The sequence below is a fragment of the Herpailurus yagouaroundi genome, unplaced genomic scaffold (genome assembly GCF_014898765.1).
Source record: "Herpailurus yagouaroundi ecotype Mexico unplaced genomic scaffold, PumYag 182, whole genome shotgun sequence".
NCBI classification, from domain to species: domain Eukaryota; kingdom Metazoa; phylum Chordata; class Mammalia; order Carnivora; family Felidae; genus Herpailurus; species Herpailurus yagouaroundi.
The window spans coordinates 44055037-44075782 of record NW_024412413.1 but is presented as its reverse complement, the minus strand read 5'-3'; the positions used below and the strand labels follow the sequence as shown (position 1 = coordinate 44075782).

At 35.0% G+C, this 20746-nt stretch overlaps 1 long non-coding RNA gene across 1 annotated transcript in view; it reads right to left on the bottom strand.

Moving 5' to 3' along the window:
- LOC121040735 (uncharacterized) overlaps positions 1-20746 on the bottom strand; it is a 108276-nt gene that overhangs the window by 56125 nt on the left and 31405 nt on the right. Inside the window, exon 2 of the long non-coding RNA XR_005795419.1 lies at positions 2487-2560. This is a non-coding gene — a long non-coding RNA (uncharacterized LOC121040735). The remainder of the gene's footprint in view (positions 1-2486; positions 2561-20746) is intronic.

Here is a 20746-nt window from a genome sequence, read left to right as displayed (position 1 = left end):
GTGCAGATTCCCTTCAGATATTTGTAAGCCTCTGAGATGGACATGCTCAGAGAAATACCGCAACAATTTGTACAGAAATTAACAGCTGAGAAGGTAAAGAACTGCTCAGAGATTTCATCAGCAGTGCAATACTGGAAACAGAGGTGGGAGTTCAAGACCTGCCAAGATGAAGGATACTGGCAAACATTGCTACGTTATAGTTAAGACCTCACAGGAGCACAGCCTAGGGGTAAGGGCTATGATCTAGAAGTAAAGCCAAAGTTGAACATGTTCTGCCTGAAAGAAAAAAAGAAAAAAGAAAAAGAAAGAAAACAACAGCCTAAAATGAATTTGCCAGGGGAGCAAGCAAATCACCTTATCTTCTATTTGCCCTCCAGAAAAATGTTTAACCCCCTTCGAGGAAGAAAACATCATTCAGAGCTTCTCTGATTTTTCATATACAGTATCTAGCATAGAATTAAAAATTAAGTGGTATGCTTTCACAAAAACAATGACCAAAAACCAAGACAAAAATAAATTATTTAGATACCACAATTATCAGATAGTAACTTTACACTGAATATGATTAATGTGTTGTTAAGAATAGAAAAAAAATGAGGGTGCCTGGGTGGCTCAGTCAGTTAAGTGTCCGACTTCAGCTCAGGTCATGATTTTGTGGTTTGTGCGTTCAAGCCCAGTGATGAGCTGTGTGCTGACAGCTCGGAGACTGGACCCTGTTTCAGATTCTGTGTCTCCCTCTTTCTCTGCCCTTTCCCTGCTCTCACTCTCTCTTTCTCTCTCTCTCAAAAATAAACATTACAAAAATTAAAAATAAAGAATAGAAAAAAATGGAGAATATTAGTATAAACCTCAAATTCTTAAAAGAAGTCAACTTAACATTCTTGATGTTAAAAACGTAATGGCTCAACCCTCTGGTTTCAACTGTCACATGTATAGAAGAGCTTTAAAGTTGCCATTCTCATCCTTAAAACGAGAAAAAGCAGAACAAAAAGAAAATCAATGGCTTTTATTGAATCCATCAGATAACTGAGATTACAGGGCAAATTGCTACCCTGAAATTCAGAGAGACAGGCAAATCAAGAAAGTCACAGTCAAGAGCTGCTTGCTTACAGCAGGAGCCACAGGAACCATAAATGTGTAGGAATACTTATGTGGTGGTTTGGATGAATCCCTGGAAGCTCAGTGTAGACTAGCATGACAAAAAGAAAGCCCTGGTGACTGTAGTCTTAGAAAGAGTCCCATGTTTTTCAAGTCCACTATGTTTTCAAGGTGAATATTTTTGAAAGATCCTGTTGTGCCTCTTAAGGGGAAGGGTAATTATTGTCAAACACACCAAGAATTTTCTTTATAAGTACTGCGTATTCTCCAAAGGAAAAAAAAATTTTTTTACCAGACTCTTGTTCTAGCCAGGGGAAGTGATTTACTCGGGCTCCAGTCTCCTCTAACTTTCCTATCTCATCTAAGGGAGATTAAAAAGCTATACCACTAGAGAAACACTTATTAAGGTCACAACCCAGAGTCACAAGCTCAGGAAAATACAGAGATTTAATCAAAAGATTATAGAATACTTCCCCCTTTCCACAACTTTCTACCACACCAGTAGGGCTTCATTATAGTAACTGCAGATTAGCAGATTACTGCTGAAAGACTCACAAAATTTAGACTTTCTCCTAGGGGGAGTACTTAAAGAAACCAAAAGTCAAAGGGGATACAGAAACAAAGACACAAAAGTAATCTGAAGCCGCTGATTAATAACAGCTATGAAAATATTAAACACAGACCAACTCCTAGCCACATTAGCAAAATCTCACAACAAGGCCTATTTACTTCAATTTTATCACCTGAAAAACATGTCCAGCTTTCAACAAAAAAATGACAAGACTTAAAAAATGAAAAAAAAAAAAAAAAGATTGAAGACACAAAGCAAACCTCAGAACCAGACTGAGATGATGCCACAGATTTGGGAATTTAGGCAGGGAATTGTGATTAAGATGTTAAGGGCTCTAGTGGGAAAGTAGGCAACAGGAAAAAAAGAGATAGGTGATGTAAGTGGAACTATGGAAATGCTAGAAATCAAAAACATTTTAATTAAAGAATGCAGTAAATGGACCCATTAATGGACTGGACATGATGGGGGGAAGAAATGATTGAGCTTGAATATTGATCAGTAGAAACTTCCCAAATGAAATACAATGACAAAGAAGAAACAGCAACAAACAACAGCTACAGGGCCTTCAAGAACTGTGGAATAATTACAAAAGATACAATTCAATGTAACTGGAATACCTGAAGAAGAACAATGAGAAAATAGAGCAGAAGAAATATTTGAAACAATAATGACTGAAAGCTTTCCAAGTTAATAGCAAATGTTAAGAAAATATTCAAACAACATAAAACAAAAAAATATATATATATCTAGTCATGTCATGTACAAACACAGATTAAGACAAAATCTTGAAAGAAGTCAAAGGAAGTAATCATCTTACCTATAGGGGAAGTAGAATAAGAATTACAGTAGACTTCTTGTGAGAAATCATTCATGTAAGAAGATAGTGGATACCTAAAATGTTGAAAGGAAAAAATAAACATCAAACTAGAATTAAATACCCACCAAACTTTACTTCCAAAGTGAACAAAGACCTTTTCAGATGAGCAATAACTGATGAATTCATTGTCATCAACACCTGCCATGCAAGAAATCTTAAACATTTTAAAGGAAGAAGAAAAATGATATAGGCCAGAATGTGGATCCACTTAAGGAAAGAAGGAGCCCCTTTAGGAATAAATGAAGGTTAAATAAAATATTTTATTGCTATTACTCTTATTTAATATAAAAGATAACTGTTCAAAGTAATAGTAGAAAGGATGTGTTGAGTTGTTACAGCACAGAGGTAAGTAAAAAGAAAGACATTTTATAAGATTGGGAATACTCTGCTATAAAGGTAACTATACTATGCATGAAGCAGTGCAGTGTTATTTGAAGGTGTATTTGGACTAGTTGTAAATGTATATTGAAAACTCTAGGGCAACCATTATAAATTTTAAGAGAGGGGTGCCTGGGTTGCTCAGTTGGATAAGCATCAGACTATGGCTCTGATTATGATCTCGCAGTTCACAAGTTCGAGCCCCATGTCTGCTCTGTGCTGATAGCTCAGAGCCTGGAGCCTGCTTCAGATTCTGTGTCTCCCTCTCTCTCGGTCCCTCCCTCACTCGCACTCTGTCTCTCTCTTTCTCAAAAATAAATAAACATAAAAATGTTTTTAAATGTTTAAAACAGAAGTACAATTGTGATACTAAGAGAGGAAAGGAAATAGAATCATAAAATTCTCAGTTAAAACTATAGACTGCAGAAAAAGAGAGACGAAAATATTCAAAGAATGAATGCAAAGAATTGACAATTACAAACATTGTAGATCTCAATCCAGCTGTATCAATAATGATTAAATATGAATGGTCTAAATGCACCAAATCAAAGTGAGACTGTCAGAGTTGATTAAAAAAAAGACCCCAACATATGTTGTCTTTAAGAAGCTTATTTTATGTATAAAGACAAATAGATTAAAAGTAAAAGGGTGTAGAAAGTCACCCATTCTAACATTAGTCACAAGAAAGGTGAGTAGTTATAATAATTTCAAACAAAACAGACTTCTAAGCCAGGAAAATTATCAGGGATATAGAAGGGCATTACATACTAGTAAAATGAAAATTCTCCAGTAAGACATAATAATACTAAACATGTATGTACTTCACAATTGAGCATCAAAATATATGAGGTAAAAACTGATATAACTGAGAAGTAAGCAAGTCTATAATACAGTTGAACATTTAACTCCCTTCTTTAGTAATTGATTGATCAAGCAAGAATAAAACTCAGTAAGAATATGCATGACCTTAACAGCACTATCCATCAACTGAGTTATTGACATTTTTAGAATACTCTATCGCACAACAGCAGAATTAACATTCTTCTCAAGTTCACATGGAATATTCTCCCAGACAAACTGCATTATAACCAGGAAACATATCTCACTAAATTTAGAATAGAAATCATACAAAATATGTTCTTAGATCAGTATGCAATTAAACCAGACAACAAAAGATAGCTGGAAAGTCATAAATTGTGGAAATAAAATAACAAACATTAAATAACATTAGAATCAAAGAAATCCCATGGTAAAGTGTGTGTGTGTGTCTGTGTGTGTGTGTGTGTGTGTGTGTGTGTGTGTAGTGAATTCGATGGAAGAAAATACAAATTATCAAAAATTTGGGGATGCAGCAAAAACAGTACTTGAGGGAAATGTAAACTTGAAATGCATCTATTAGAGGAAAAAAAATCCTGAAATCAATATCTTAAGGAAACTATATAAAGAGGAACAATTTTAGCCTAAAAGAAACAAAAGAAAAGAAATAAAACTACAGTACGAGAGCTGCCTGGTTGGCTCAGTCAGAAAAGCATGTGACTGTTGATCTCAAGGTTATGAGTTTCAGCTCCACATTAAGTGTAGAGATTACTTAAATAAATAAAACTTCAAAAATATATATAGCACAAGTTAATCAGTTGAAGAAAAACAATAGAGAAAAATCAATGAAACAAATCCTGGTTCTTTGAAAAGATCAACAAATTAATAAAACTCTACCAGTCTAACTTTCTAACAGGAAAGAAAATACAAATTGCAAATGTCAGAATTGAAGAAGGGTTCATTACTTACGAAACCATGGGTATTAAATAATAATAAGAGAGCATTATCACTAGCCACATGTCCACCATATGCCCACCATATGATAATTTAGATGAAATTGATTCCTTAAAAGAAACAAACTGTCAAATCTCATATAAGGAGAATGAGATCATAGGAAAGAATGTTCATATATTTAAGAATTTGAGTAATAAACTTCAAGTAAAACTTACTAGGCCCAGATGAGTTAACTAGTAAATTGTGACAGACATGTAAGAAAGAAATGGCCACAGTGCTCCACAATTTCATCCAAAAAATAGAAGCAGACAGAGCACTTCCTAAATTATTATGAGTCCAGAATTACCTTAACATCAAAACCACATAAAGATCTTATAGGAAAATAAAATTACAGACCAATATCTTTCATAAAGATGTAGCAACAATCTTAAAACAAAAATATTAACAAATTGAATTCAACAATGTAGAAAAAGAATTATATTCCCTGATTCCATGTTCAAGTGGGTTTATTCCAGTTATTCAAATCTGGTTCAACATTTGAAAACCAATAAATGCCATCAACTATATCAAAAGTCTAAGGAAAAATTATGTGATGATATCAACGGATGGGGAAAAAGTATTTGACAAAATCAAACCTTCATTGATGATTAAAACTTTCAGAAAACTAAGCACAGAGAGAAACTTTGTCAACTTGAATGAAAACATCTATGAAAAAACTTTAGTAAACATCATACTTAATAGTGAGAAAGTAGATGTCTTCCCCCTTAAGTCAGGAACAAGGCAAGGATGCTCTCTCTCACCAATCTTATTCATCATTATACTGAAAGTCACAACAATGCAAGAACAGTAGGTACAGATATATAAGTTGAAAGAGAAGGAATAAAACTGTCCCTATTCATAGATAACATGATTGTATATGTAGAGAATCCTAATAACAATGACAAAGTCCTATAACTAATGAGCAATTATAGCAAGGTTGTAGAACACAAAGTTAACATATAAAAGTCAATCATTTCCTTATATACCAACAATTAACAATTGGAATTTGAAATGTAAAAAAGGATACCATGTACAACAGAAACAGAAAGAAGGAAGGGAAGGAAGAATAGAAGGAAGGGAGGAAGGGAGGAAGAAAGACTAAGGTATATAATCTGACAAAATGTGAAGGATTAGGTGTGCAAAACTGTATTACATTGATGAAAGAAATCAAAGATCCAAATAAATAGAAACTCTGTGTTTACAGATTAGAAAACTCAATATTGTTCATGTATGAATTCTTCCCACCTTGATCTATAGATTCAGTGCAAATCCCAATCAAAATTCCAACAGGTTATTTTGTGAACATTAACAAACTGACTTTAAAACTCATATAAAAAGACAAAAAACCTAGAATATACAATGCAACAGTAAAGAAGAGGAAAGTTAGAACACTGATACTACCTAACATCGAGACTTACTGTTAGATTACAATAATGAAAAGAGTGTGTTATTGGGGTGAGAATGCATACCTAGATCAAAAGAACAGAAAGAGTCCAGAAATACATATAAACAAGTATAGTCAACTTATCTTTGAAAAAGGAGCAAAGACAACTCAATGGAGAAATTGCAATGTTTACAACAAATGGTGCCAGAGCAATTAGATGCCCCTATACAAAAAATGAACTTAAACATCACCTTTATACCTTTCACAGAATTAACTCAAAATTGATAATAGGACTAAATGGGAAATAGAAACCATAAAACTTTTGTAGAAAACAGAAAATGTGCATGATGTGGGTTTATGATGAGGTTTTGAATACAACACTGATAGCACAGTTCATGAAAGAAAAAACAGGTAAATTGAACTTTACTGAGATTCAAAACATCTGCTCTGCAGAAAAGACTGTTAAGAGAATGAAAAGATAAGCCACAGACTTGGGAAAAAATCTTTGCAGAACACATATCTAATGAAGACATTCTTGTGTTTGAAATATACAAACAACTTTTTAAACAACAATAAGAAAACAAAGTGCTCAATTAAGGAAAGGCACAATATCTGAACAGATATTTCACCAGAGAAGATATACAGGTGGCTTAAGCAGGTGAAAAGATGCTCAGCATCATTTATTATTAAAATATTTTAAGTTCACACAAGACAGCACTACATACCTATTAGAATGCAAAGCAAAAACAAAAAAAAAACAAAAACAAAACAATCAGAATTCCCTGACAGTACCAACGTGCTGGCAAGGGTACAGACAAACAGAAGCTTTCATTCATTGCTGGTGGTAATTCAAAATGGTAAAGCCACTTTGTAAGACGCTTTGTCAGCTTATTACAAAACTAAACATGATTTTACCATAAGATCCTGCAATCATGTACTAATGAAATGGATTTGAGAATAAATGTCCACATAAATTATCCTTATGTGAATGTTTATAGTAGCTTCATTCATAGTTGCCCAAAACTAGAAGCAACCAAAATATTCCAATAGGTGAGTGGATAAATAAGCTGCGATATATCCATATGATGGAGAGTACTTGGGGACAAAAAAAGATGAGCTATGTCAAACCACAAAAAAAACACAGATGAATCTTAAATGCCTATTGCTAATTGAAATAAGCCAGTCAGAAATAACTGCATACTATATGATTGCAATTATATGACATTCTGGAAAAGACAAAGTTATATAAAGACAGAAAACAAAGCAAGGGTTCAGGGAGGGTGATGTTGAGTAGCTGAAACACAGGAGACGTTTTTAGGAAGGTCAAACTATTGTATATGATAATGTAATGTTAATTACAAATTAAGCATTTGTCAAAACTCATAGAAGCTTACAACAAAAACAGTTAACTTAAGGTATGAAAATTTATCCAACAATGTTTAAGACTCAGGAGATGAAATCCAGGAAGTGATAAAGAATGTAAGTGCACTATAAATTCATGAAAGAAACTTTCTCAAGGGATGGGGAAATAAGGTCCTGACTAAATCTGAATTTGAGTGGAATTTTAAGAATAACAGTGAAAGAAACGGTGCATAAACACCATACTATTGTTGATAAAGTACTTTTCACAGTGGTGTGGTTAACAATTCTGAAATCAGGATGCGTGAACACTGGAATTGAACAATTAAGTAAATTGTTGCATATGTTGGTAGCTAGAATTCTTACTGTTGACTTTAAAGGTTTAAATAAGCAATGGGAGGAGTTTGGAGTTAAGATGGCGGAGCAGCATAGACTCCATGAGCTTGTGTTGTCCCTGAAACGCAGCATGATTGGCACCAAGTCATTTTGAACACATAGGAAATTGAACTGAAGATTAACACAACAATTATCCGGTAAAAGGAACAAGGACACTCAAAGAAATGGCCATTTGTAGGACTCATACGGGATATACACAAGATGAGTCCAGAGCATTATGGAATACTAGAATGTAAGGAAACATTTAAAAAAACACATACAGTGTTGGGGTAAATCATTAAGATACATGAACCAAATGAAAGAGCTCACGATAACCACCGCTAGGACATTTTGAGTAACAAAATAATGTACTACCGAGTTTTGACTCTATGTATGAAATAAGTATCCATGAGTTAATACTAGAATGCATAAACAAATGAATATACAAATCAATGGGGAGAACAGAAAAAATATGTCATGTAGAAGAATTCCAAATAACTCATGTAAATACCCTCACTGATGTAATGCATAACTCTCCATTTACTTTCAAAGAATATAGTATGGAAAAGGAGGAAAAAAGACTAAGTTTACAGTAGAGGAACCTGACAAACTCTACTGTAGCCAGATGATCAATGTTAACATCAACAATGCTAAGTCATATTGAGAGTATGTATCTTTGGTACAATGTGATAAGAATGGCATTTTAACTCTGTGTCTTATTCCTAAGAACACATAACTTTAGTCTAATCATAAGAAAATCCTCAGATATATCTCAATTAAAGGATATTTGGAAAACATCTGATGAGTACTTCCCAAAACCGTCAAGATCATCAATAACAAGGGAAGTCTGAGAAGCTGTCAGTTAAGAATAGCCTAAGGAGATATGACAACTAAATGTGAAGTTCTGTCATGATTGGGATCTTGGAACAGAAAAAGGATATTAGATAAAAACTAAATAAATTTGATTAACTTATAGACTTTAATTTATCAATACTGGTTTATTAATTTTAGCAAAAGTACTGTGTACTAAGTTAGATGGTAATAAAAGGATAAACTAAGTATGGAATATATGCAAATTCTCAGAGCTGCTTTTTTTGCAGTTTCTTTGTAAATCTGAAACTATTATAAAATAAAATGCATTAATTTAATACAATCGCTGAAAATAAGAATCTAACAGGTGAGCTCAATGGCATACTGGACAGAGTGAAAAAACAGATTGATAATCAGGAATTTAAGCAAGTATGAAATATTAAGATTGAAGTGAAGATTGGAAAAGGGATGAAAAATAGAGAAAAAGAATGAAAGAGGCAACTGGAAAAACTGTGAAATGATATGTGCCACTGGAATCTCTCCAAAATGAAAGAGGTACAGAAGCTATATTTGAGGTAATAACTTGAGAATTTACCAAAACAGATAAAATACATTGAATTACAGATTCCTCTACAAATCCTATAGAGGAATAATAATAATAAAATTAACTCCCTGAATGCCAAATTCAAGTTCTGTATAATAATATACAAGGATAAGCTAACATAGAGTGATGAGTGAGGGAATGTTTCCTTGGATGTAAATAATTACAAGGCTATAGCTAGGTTAAAAAGATAAGTAGAAAAAGTATTCACAGTAAAGATAATAAGAAATATAAAATTCCAAAGCAAGAACTACACTAAAATAAAAAGTCTTTGCACAGCAAAGGAAATGATCAACAAAATGAAAAGGCAACTACTGAATGGGAGAAGATATGTGCAAATGGTATATCTGTAAGGGGATAATATCCAAAATATATGAAGAACTTCTACAATACACAATTCAACATGAAAAGAATAAATAATTCAATTTTAACAGGGGCAGAAAACCTTGAATAGCCTTTTTTCCAAAATATGTATTTCAAAGAACACATACAGATGGCCAACAGACACATGAAAAAATTGTTCAACGTCACTAATCATGAGGGAAATGCAAATCAAAACGACAAGGATATATTACACCTCACACCTGTCAGAATGGTCAGTATCAAAAAGACAAGAAATAACAAGTGCTGGAAAAGAGGTAGAGAAAAATTTTAAAAATAGAAATACCATATGAATCCATAATTCCACTACTGGGTATTTATCCAAAGAAAATTAGAACATGAATTCAAAAAGCTATATGCACCCTTGTTTATTGCAGCATTATTTACAATAGCCAAGATACAGAAGCAACTTAAGTATCCATGAATGGATAAAGAAGATGTAGTATATATACAATGGAATATTACTCAGCCGCAAAAAAAAAAAAAAATAATGAGATCTTGCCAGTCACAAAACATGGATGGACCTAGACAGTATTATGCTAAGTGAAATAAGGAAAACACAGAAAGACAATACTGTATGATTTCACTTATATGTGGAATCTAAAAAGAAACAAACAGCAAACAGAAACAAAACTAAATACAGAGAATAAACTGGTTATTATCAGAGGGAAAGGCAAAATAGGTGAAGGGGATTAAGAGGTACAAATTTACAATTATAAAATAAGTAAGTCATAGGAATGAAAAGTGCAGCGTATGGAACATAATGAATAATATTGTAATCATGCTATATGGTGACAGATGGTAACTGCACTTACGGTGAGTATAGAGAAATGTTGTTGCACACCTAAACCTAATATAACATTGTATGTCAAATATACTCCAATAAAAAAAGACAATTCCAGAAAAATTTCAATTGCAAATTCCTGAATTATTGTTTTTACTCCCTTCATTTTTTTCTTCTTGAAATCCAAATATACATTTGTGTAAAAAAAAAAAAGTAAGAAAAAGAATGGCAAACAAAAATGTTACTCTAGGTGGACCGAAATTCTAAGGAATTCTTGATGTGGACACATACAAATCTGGAGAACAAAAATATATTGTAAAATCTCTTCATCAAAGAGCTCATGCAAAGTTGGAAAACTTCAAGTTATAAAGTTGATGAACCTTGATGTGCTGTACATCAGGAGCAAAAGGAACAACATAGCAATAAAGTTACCACACTAGTATCTGCCAGGTAGATAAACTTCATCTCAACCTCTACTACTCTCATCTCTAGCCTGCATCCCTGCGTCTTGAGACAAATATTGACCACAGAGGTGTCTACTTCCAAACAAGATAATATAGGTGGATTAGTAGATACAAGATGCTGAACAGTGCTCTGAATGTCAAGGAATAGAAAAGAAATTGGAAGTCTTATATCCAGAACACTAGCTCTGAAACCCACTGTCCAGTAGTCCATTCCACATTTCCTCCACACGATCTAGAGAGAGTCTATCATAAAATTATATGGCAGGCATACACTGGATAAAGCCTTTCAAAATAAAATATTAGTGATGTGTAACTACAGCTGATTAACAGCTGGACTGAAAAAAATTCAGTCTTCATATATTGGGACTCCTGGATGTCTAGATTTTGACTTGTGGAAAGATGAGAGCAGTGAGATTTATGATGTGATGTTTAAGCCTGAAACTTTCCTGGTGGCCCACAAGATCAGTTTCTTGACAGCTGGTTTGCAACAAGCCCAACCTGTTTGACAAGTGTGGTTTGATTATTTAAAGGGATTTTGAGAGCTTTTTGAGAAACACTCCCTGAACTAAGACTTTGCAGTTCAAGCCAGAGACTCAGCATTGTCCATGCAGCATGTATAAGAAAGGGACTCATTGTGGAATTTCTCTTTGATCTCTTATACCTACCTGCTATTCTCTTTAACTCACTTTACTACATCTTTTGTTTTTAAATTAAAGCCTATGAGAGTGTACTTTGTGGAGATTGGTTCTTTCAAACACCAGAACTGGAGTAAATAATGCAAGTATACTCACAGAAATGACCAAATATGTGGGGAAAGTCAGTATAATGAGCAAGCATGATTGATATTTTTAAAGATATGTAGAGTATATAAATAATCAAGCTAACCCTATATAATTTGAAAAGTAAAACAAAACTATTCATCATCATCATCATCATCATCATCATCATCATCATCATCCTGCTAGATCAAGTGAATTTCATACACTACTCTTCTGAGTAGTGAATTAAATGGCTGTGAGATCCAATGTAGGCATTATTTTTAAGCACAGTGCTAAATACTAAAGTATAAAATGATGAAAGTGGCACTTGGTGAACAGATTTGAAAATTCCCACATGTATCTATTAGAAGAGAACCAGAAGTAGAGAATAGAGTGTATGGTTTGATGGAATTTCAAGCAAGGATGACTGGACTGAAGAAAGCAACCAGAAATCCCACTGCTCTTTTCTTTTTTGAAAATGCTTCCATGAATTTCCAGTATTCTCATTTCAAAGGAGAACAGAAAATAGTTTGGTTTTCACTGGATCTTAGCCAAAAGGCCAAGAAGTGATAATAGTTAGGTTTTCAAAATGGAAATTTGTTTTTTCAATATTCACTAAATGTGTGTGTGTGTACACACACACACACACACACACACACACACACACACACGGACATATATGTATGCCATCTCTCTTGTCCTTTACTTTTGTAATAATTTCTTGCCCTTTTAATGCTTACCTCATCTTAGTCCAAAAAATATGTCAGGCACAATGAATTGGTTTGCTCTGATTACTTTAGAAAGGGGCACCTGGGTGGCTCAGTCAGTTAAGTGTCCGACTTCAGCTCAGGTCATGATCTCACACTCTGTGAGTTCGAGTGCCGCATTGGGCTCTGTGCTGACGGCTCAGAGTCTGGAGCCTGCTCCAGATTCTGTGTCTCCCTCTCTCTCTGCCTCTCCCCTGCTCATGCTCTGTCTCTCTCTATCTCAAAAATAAATAAAAACATTAAAGAAAATTTAGCTACTTTAGGAAACTAGAAATGGAACAGCAAATTAAATTCAATGAAACATTTAAAAAAAGATATAATAGGAATTAACAGAAACCAATGGAATTAAAAACAGAAAATCAATACAGAAAATCAATAAAACCAAAAGCTTGATCTGTGAAAGATCAATACAATTTATAAACCTCTAGTCAAGCTAAGTAAGAAAAAAAGAGAATGGACATAAATTACCAATATAAAAAATGAAAGAGAAGGCATCACTACAGATGCCATAGAAATTAACAGTGTAAAAAGAAATACTTTGAATAACTCTATGCCTACAAATTTGATAACCTAAATGAAATGGACCAATTTCTTGAAAGACATAACCTTCCAGAACCCACAGGAGAAGAAATAGTCTGAGATAAACCTATATCTACTAAAGAAATTGAATCAATTATTTCTAACAGAAAGCATCAGGCTCAGATGTGTTCGATGGTGAATTCTACCAAACATTTAAAGAGGAAATTATACCAATTCTCTACAGTCTCTTTCACAGGATATAAGCAGAGGGCACTTCCTATCTCATTCTATGAGGTCAGCAGTACCCTAATACCAAAACTAAACAGACATTATAAGAAAACTATAGACCAATATCTCTTAAGAACATAGATGCTAAAATCCTCAACAAAATATTAGCAAATCAATTCCAAAAAATGTGTGAGTCTATAAAGCTACAGTAATCAAGACACAGTAGTATTGGTGAAAGAATGGAAAAACAGAGTAGTGGAACAGAATAAAGATCCAAGAAATATTGACGCCCATAAATATAATCAATTCACTGATCTTTGACAAAGAAGCAAAGGCAATGTAATGGAGGAAAAACAGTTTCTTTAAAAAATGGTGCTGGAACAACTGAATATCCACATGCAAAAAATTAATCTGGACGCAGACTTTTTAAAAATTTTTTTTCAACGTTTATTTATTTTTGGGACAGAGAGAGACAGAGCATGAACGGGGGAGGGGCAGAGAGAGAGGGAGACACAGAATCTGAAGCAGGCTCCAGGCTCTGAGCTGTCAGCACAGAGCCCGACACTGGGCTCAAACTCTCAAACTGGGAGATCATGACCTGAGCCGAAGTCAGATGCTTAACCGAATGAGCTACCCAGGTGCCCCAACTTTTTTTTTTTTACCAAGATATGGACATAGACTTTATACTCTTCACAGAAATTAACTCAAAATGAATAATAGATCTAAATATAAAATGCAAAACTATGAAACTAGAAGATAAGATAGGAGAAAACTTGGAAGACCTTGGATATGGTGATACCTTATTAGATACAGCACCAAAGACATGATGCATGAAAGAAATAATTGATAAACTGGAATTCGGAGGAGTTAAGATGGCAGAGTAGTAGGGGGACCCTGGGTTGGCCCCTTCCTCGAATACACCTAGATAAATATCAAATCATTTTGAACACCTAGGAAATTGAACTGAGGATTAAGAGGACAATCTATATAATTTAAGGTAGGGAACATGGAAGGTATGAAGTGCAGAGACATGAACTGGGGGAGAGGAAAGCCAAGGTGCCACTGAGGGTAGGGAGCCCTTTCATAGAGAGAAGGAGAGAGGGGAAGAGAGAGCAGCACCTTGGATTCCTGCAAGAAAACTCTCCCCCAAAACCATTGGCTGGGGAATCAGGAGGAACTGACTACTGCAAGTTTTTGCAAACAGTGAGCTGAAATTCTGAGTTTTTGGAAGTCCACACCATTTTCTGGAGTCAATACAGGCAGGTGGCAATGCTCCTGGGGAGGAGGGGAAGCCCGGGAGTGGACAGGGGAGTGGTGTGGGGATTCCTTGGGTCTCACTGAGAGTAACTGTTCCCCTTCCTGAAGTGCATTTGGAAGAAGGTATATGGCCTCTCTAAGGATACAAGACCCAGCAGTCACCTTTGAGCAGCTGTTCAACAGCAGGGCAGAGTGGTTCACAGAGAGGGCAGATAACCTGGTTGCAGCTTTTCTCTGTGCTTCCCCATAAACTCCATGCACCTGCAGCCTTTTGAACTGCTTTTATGTGATAGAAAGGTGCCAGGCACAGGGCTGTGAGGCTCTCCTCTGGAGGAGGGAGCAGCTCTGTGCCTTGCCTGGTCCTTTAAGATTTGGAGGTTTGAATCCCAGCTGCATGCCAGAGATCAAACACAGGAGAGCTGTGGCACTTAGTGTGTGGATAGTCTGGGCACAGACAGGTTGAGGGCAGGATCTGAACAAAGTCTGAGACATAGGAGAGAAATCTGTTTGCTTGGCTTTGAGGCTTTCCTGAAGAGGAACTGTGGCAAGCTTCCCTGTCCAGAGATAAGAGAGCTGGATGAGCCATTCCCACCCCAGCCTCCTGCCCAACACAGTGGTACTTCAGTGAGCAACAAAGAATCCTCCCCCCCTCCCCACCCCTCTCAGAGGCTGGAGCCACATACACCAAACCCCGCCTGCCCCTGCCCTGCACCCTCTAGGGGCATCTTTACTAGAGCAGGTCTGACTGTGAGCCTAGCTGAATAGCAAACAGTGGGCCTCTCCGCCAAAGGACCAACACAGTTACCTGGAATGCACCAAGTCTGTTGATCATTGAGTGCTCTGAAGTGTTAGCTTCAGTTCTAGTGGAAATAGGACCAGGCTTTGTTTAATTCTCTCTCTCTCTCTCTCTCTCTCTCTCTCTCTCTCTCTCTCCTTTTAGAGTAAGGTTTATAGCTTTTTAGTTTTTTTTGTTTTGTTCCTTTTCTCTTTTTTTGGATCAACCTTTTATTTTTATTTTTTTTTAATCAAGCTTATTCTAACAAATCAAAGCACACTTAGTTAAAGGTCCTGAAAGGTCCTCCTGAAAGCAAGGAAGAACTGCAGAGGACTGACCTGTGGAAAAGAGTAGCCAAACCATAACAGCACAATGTGTACAGCACACACCAGAAGCACTTCCTGAATGCCAGACCTTGGACAATCTATGATCCCTTCTTAATATAACATTACTCTCAGGAGCAGGAAACATTACAAGCTTTCATTATACACAAAAGACAGAAACCTAGTAAAAATTACAAGATGAAGGAATTCTCCCCAAAAGAAAGATCAAGAAACCACATCCAGGGATTTGCTTAGAACAGATAAAAGCAATATATCTGAACAAGAATTTAAAACAGTCATAACAATTCTAGCTTGGCTTGAAAAAAAAGCATAGAAAACACCAGAGAAACCCTTACTGCAGAGATAAAATACCTGAAAATTAGTCAGGCTGAAATAAAAAAAAAATGCTATAACTGAGATGCAAAAGCTACTGAATATAATCACAATGAGGATGGAAGAAGCAGGGGAATGTATAGGTGATATAGAAGATAAAATTATGGAAAATAATGAAGGTAAAAAAGAAGAGGGAAATAAAACTATATGATGAGTATAGACATAGGGATCTCAGTGATTCCATAAAGTACAATAATATCCATATCATAGGAGTTCCAGAAGAACAAGAGCAGGGACAAGGGGCAGTAGGCTCATTTGAAAAAATTATCATGGAGAACTTCCCAAATCTGAAGGAAGGAAACAGGCATTCAAGTCCAAGAGGCACAGAAAGCAGGATTTGGGGTGACAAAATAATAAAGTGAATTATATTCTAGTGGTATCTTTTCCACTAATCCATTTTGAGTAATGTGGATCAAACATACTTCCTCAAGCATCTTCCTGTCTACAAGCTACTTAGAAGAAATAATTAAGATTTAAGTCTCTTGATGTTACCTTTATATCACTTTCTGCTCTAATAAATATCATCCTGTTTTTGCATATGCTGTTGGTAAAGCCAAATGATGCAGCAGAGAATATATATTTGGATTTTTATTGAAACCATATTTGTCCATAAAATCTTCCCAAATTACTGTCATAGAAGGTGCCGCTTTCCTCCAACATCCACTATATAAAATGCTGCCTACTCTAGGATGCAATACCCCTTGATGAAACAATCTTCTTGCCAAAGAGTTCCTAATATGGATCAGTAGAGGGTCATTTTAATCCCCCTTAGGCAGTAAGGCACACTTCCAGCTTGAAATCAGCTCAAGACAGACACCGTATTTCCTAGCACCAGGAATTTCCTGAGTAGAATAATTTGATGTCGTTGTGGACGTAATAGCTCATGGACATTTCTGCTTAATCACTTTATCTCCAAATTTGTGTGGACAACATCAGCTTAAGATGAGCCTTTCTGACACCAGGGAAACTAAACATGTGGGGATAAGGCTAATCCTCTCTCTAACTATCTGGGAATAACACTGCACACAAGGCTGCTCTTTCAGAATTGCTCTAAGCTTCTCCCTATCATACCACACAAAAGATTAGGCTTCCAGCCATCTTGAATTGCTGTGATGAAAGCAAAGCAACATGATGCTATCTATAGCTACCACTACACTATGAGAAGAATTCCACCCAAGGCCATATTTTGCTAAAAGATGTAAAGCATTAGACCTTTGAGCCCTATGTATAGCTAAAAGCATTAGTCTTAAGCCCATCTGGAAGGATGCACATTTGAGAAACCAATACCCTCCTCTGTGATTGAAAAGGAAGAGTTTTCCCCAAAATTACCAAAATATACTCTTGAGAAACACTAAAATCTGCTGTCATTTGAAACATTTTACAAGTGTGCCTTCATATATTACTTTTATAACTTAAAAAAAGATTATAAGCAATCTTTACAAAAGAAGAATAAAGTAGAAGGAATGACTCTACCTGATACCAAGTCTTACTATATAGCTCAAGTAATCAAGTCACTGTAGTGAAGCAGAGGAATAGATACATATCAGTATATAAAAATTGAGAACTTAAAAATAGAAAATTTGGGGGATGTATGCCTAGGCAAAGAGTTTGGAGACCTGACACCAAAAACACATTCCATTGGAGGAAAATTGATGAATTAGACTTCCTTAAAATTAAAAGTTTTTGCTCTGCAAAGACTCTGTCAAGAGGATGAAAAGACCAGGTTCAAACTGGGACACTTGCAAACACATATTCAACAAAGAACAAATATCCACAACATATAAAGAACTCTCTTATACTTTATAAAATATATATATAAAAACAAACAATACAATGACAAAATGGGCTAAAAACATGAAGAAACATTTCATTGATGAAGTTATGCAGATGGAAAATAAACAGATTAAAAGATGTTATATCATTAGCCATTAGGAAAAATGCAAATCAGAACCACACTATGCTACCATGAAGCATCTTGCACAATGGCTACAAAGAAAATTAGTGAAAACATCAAATACTAGTGAGGATGGGGAGAAACTGGATCATTCATACACGGCTGATGAAGATGTATAATGGCACAGCTGTTCTTAAAAACATTTACAGCTTTTTTGTTGTTGTTGTCTTTGTTTATATTAAATATGTGAATACCTTAATCCCATTCCTTGGACATTTACCCAAGAGAAATGAAAATTTATAATCATACAAAAACCTGTGCACAAATGTTTACAGCATGTTCCTTTGTAATAACCCCAAAGTAGAAACAGCCCAGATGTTCTTCAACAGGTGAATGGCTAAACAAAATGTGGTATATCCAGGCCATAGAATTATAGTTACCAAGAAAATGGAACAAAGTCTTTCTGGAATGCTTGGAGCTTGGAAGTCATTATGCCCATCCTCACAACAAGAAAAAATGCTTAACAAGGTGAAAATCAACAAGCCTTATTAGTTCCATCAGAGGATTCAAATCACAGGGCAAATTGCTGCCCCCCCCCCAATTGGAGAGACAAACAGGAACATGCAAAGAGTCACAAATTGCCCTTGCCTAAAACCCTATGCCATACTAACAAAGTGTACAAAGGAATATGAGAAACTTCAAGTCTTGGTCAACAAAGAGGACAAAAAAATGTTATGGCAAGTACAACAAAATAATTAATTGGGTACATGACAAATTGTATTCCTCTAAAAAGAAAATGTTTTCATCAGTAAAGTACTGGAAAGCTCTGCAACATCAATATCATAAAGCTATCCCAGAGTGAAAAGGGCGTGCAAAGAGGAACATGCTGTTCTTTCCCAGGAAGTGTTACATCTTCATCCAAGTTTGCTTCTTCTGGAACTAATGTTGCAATGATTTAAGAATAAATGGAAAAAGAAGAATCCCAATTCTTGCCATATTTGAAAGACCTAAATTAGTAAATAAGCCAGATCAGTAGTAGTTTTGGCAAATGAGATTTGGGAGTACTTTAAATATTTAAACCATGTAAGGGGGGAGTAATGGCATAATTGCTCTCCATCAGCACTATGCACAAGTTAAAAATAAGATAAACTTCTTGTCCTAAAAAAAAAAAAAAAAAAAAAAAAAAAAAAAAAAAATGTTTTTAAAATTGGCATATGTACTCAAACAAAAGAGCAATGCACAGCCCCTAGCAAGTGGGCAAAAAGATTCAGGGTTGAATCATAACCCAAAAGACAACTGATGAAGCAGGGCTATGTAATCAGAAAGACCAAAGTAGTAAGGCCATTTACAAAGATCACTCCAGTTTAGTTATGGCAAAATTGGAAAAGAGAACACTGTAATTTGGCCAAAAGTATCCAGGATCCAGGGACTAAGGGATAAAAAATAATTGGAAAAACTAAATAAACAGAAAAAGGAAGCCAAAATTCATGTCTTGGGTCACTGAATTCTACCTAAGGCAATGAGAAAAGTCATTAGAGAACTCACATTTATTAAGGAATTAACACATGCCTCCCACCATTCATATGCCATCTTACAAAAACCTAAAATACTTTAAATTATAAAGTTAGTAATTTTTATTTCCATTTTACACGTGATGAAATTGAGGTTGAGGGGGTAATTAGCAGTCATAAGTTTACAAATTATGCCTCTAGCAGATAGCTTAGATCTTACTCTGCACTTTTAACAGCAAATGCTAGTGGAAATGAGATACCTTAATATTACTTAAATTTGTATGGGGATTTTATATTAATTTTATATATTCATTATCTCATTCTTCCTTTAATGTAAAGATATGAGCTAGGTAGATCTGATATTGTTTCATTTTCTCAGATGGGCAAAGTAAGCATCAGAGAACACCACTGGTCTCCCGAAGACATAGAGGGGAGGACGGATATATACTTTGCTCTTAGACCTGTTAGAATCCAAGTCAAGTGTTTTTGCTTTTGCACAAAGTACAGTCATTGTGATAGCTTTATTAGGACTGACTCTGGTAGTGGGACTGGAACAGATGATAGTATAGTTAGAATTATAGTGGTATGAGAATTACAAAACGGTGCTAAAGAACATATTACTGTTTGTAAACCATATTATTGTTTGTAAACAAGTACTGCCTCTCCTGGCTGCAGGATTTTGGTCAAATCACATACTCTCTTCTCTTTTTCACTTCCCTCATATATAAAAGGTATTGATAATAGTACCCCACGACTTACTTCTTAAAGTTTCTGTAAAAATGCACTGAGATATAAGTGCTCAATAATGGTATGTAATATTAGTAACAGTAGCAATAGTAGTAGTAGAAATGGTTATTCATAAGGTAAGAAAACATTAGGAACATATAAGGAAAGATAAATAAATCTAAAATGAGGTGGAGAAAATAGCCATAATGTTCCACTTTAATCTGTTTTGAGATATTTTGCCTGAGTGAATTAACAAAGTAAAAGGCATTTCCACTCTTGCATTTCACAACAGTGGTATATACCAATGTTTTTATATATTAACAATACAAACTAAGGCAGAAATTGATATTTACACTGAGATTATAAATGCTTCAAAAATAAACACAAAATGAGTATATTAATTTGTATTTTGTTCGTCTTTAGATTTCAGATAATTTTCAGACCCAACTACAAATACTTACCTTTATATTACATATGTAATAGTTATCCTGTTGAGTCAAAGATGGGACTTCAGATTGTGGTTTTATTATGTAGTAGGACAGTATATTATTTGTTACATTCAATTTCATAATTTCAGTAGTCTAAAAAGAAAATAACATGATGATATCAAGGCTCCTTGATATTCATAATTACTGTTTTACTGTCTACCAAATGCAGAGTAGCCATCTTATTGCCATACTCTCCTCCCTCATCTTTCTTATGCC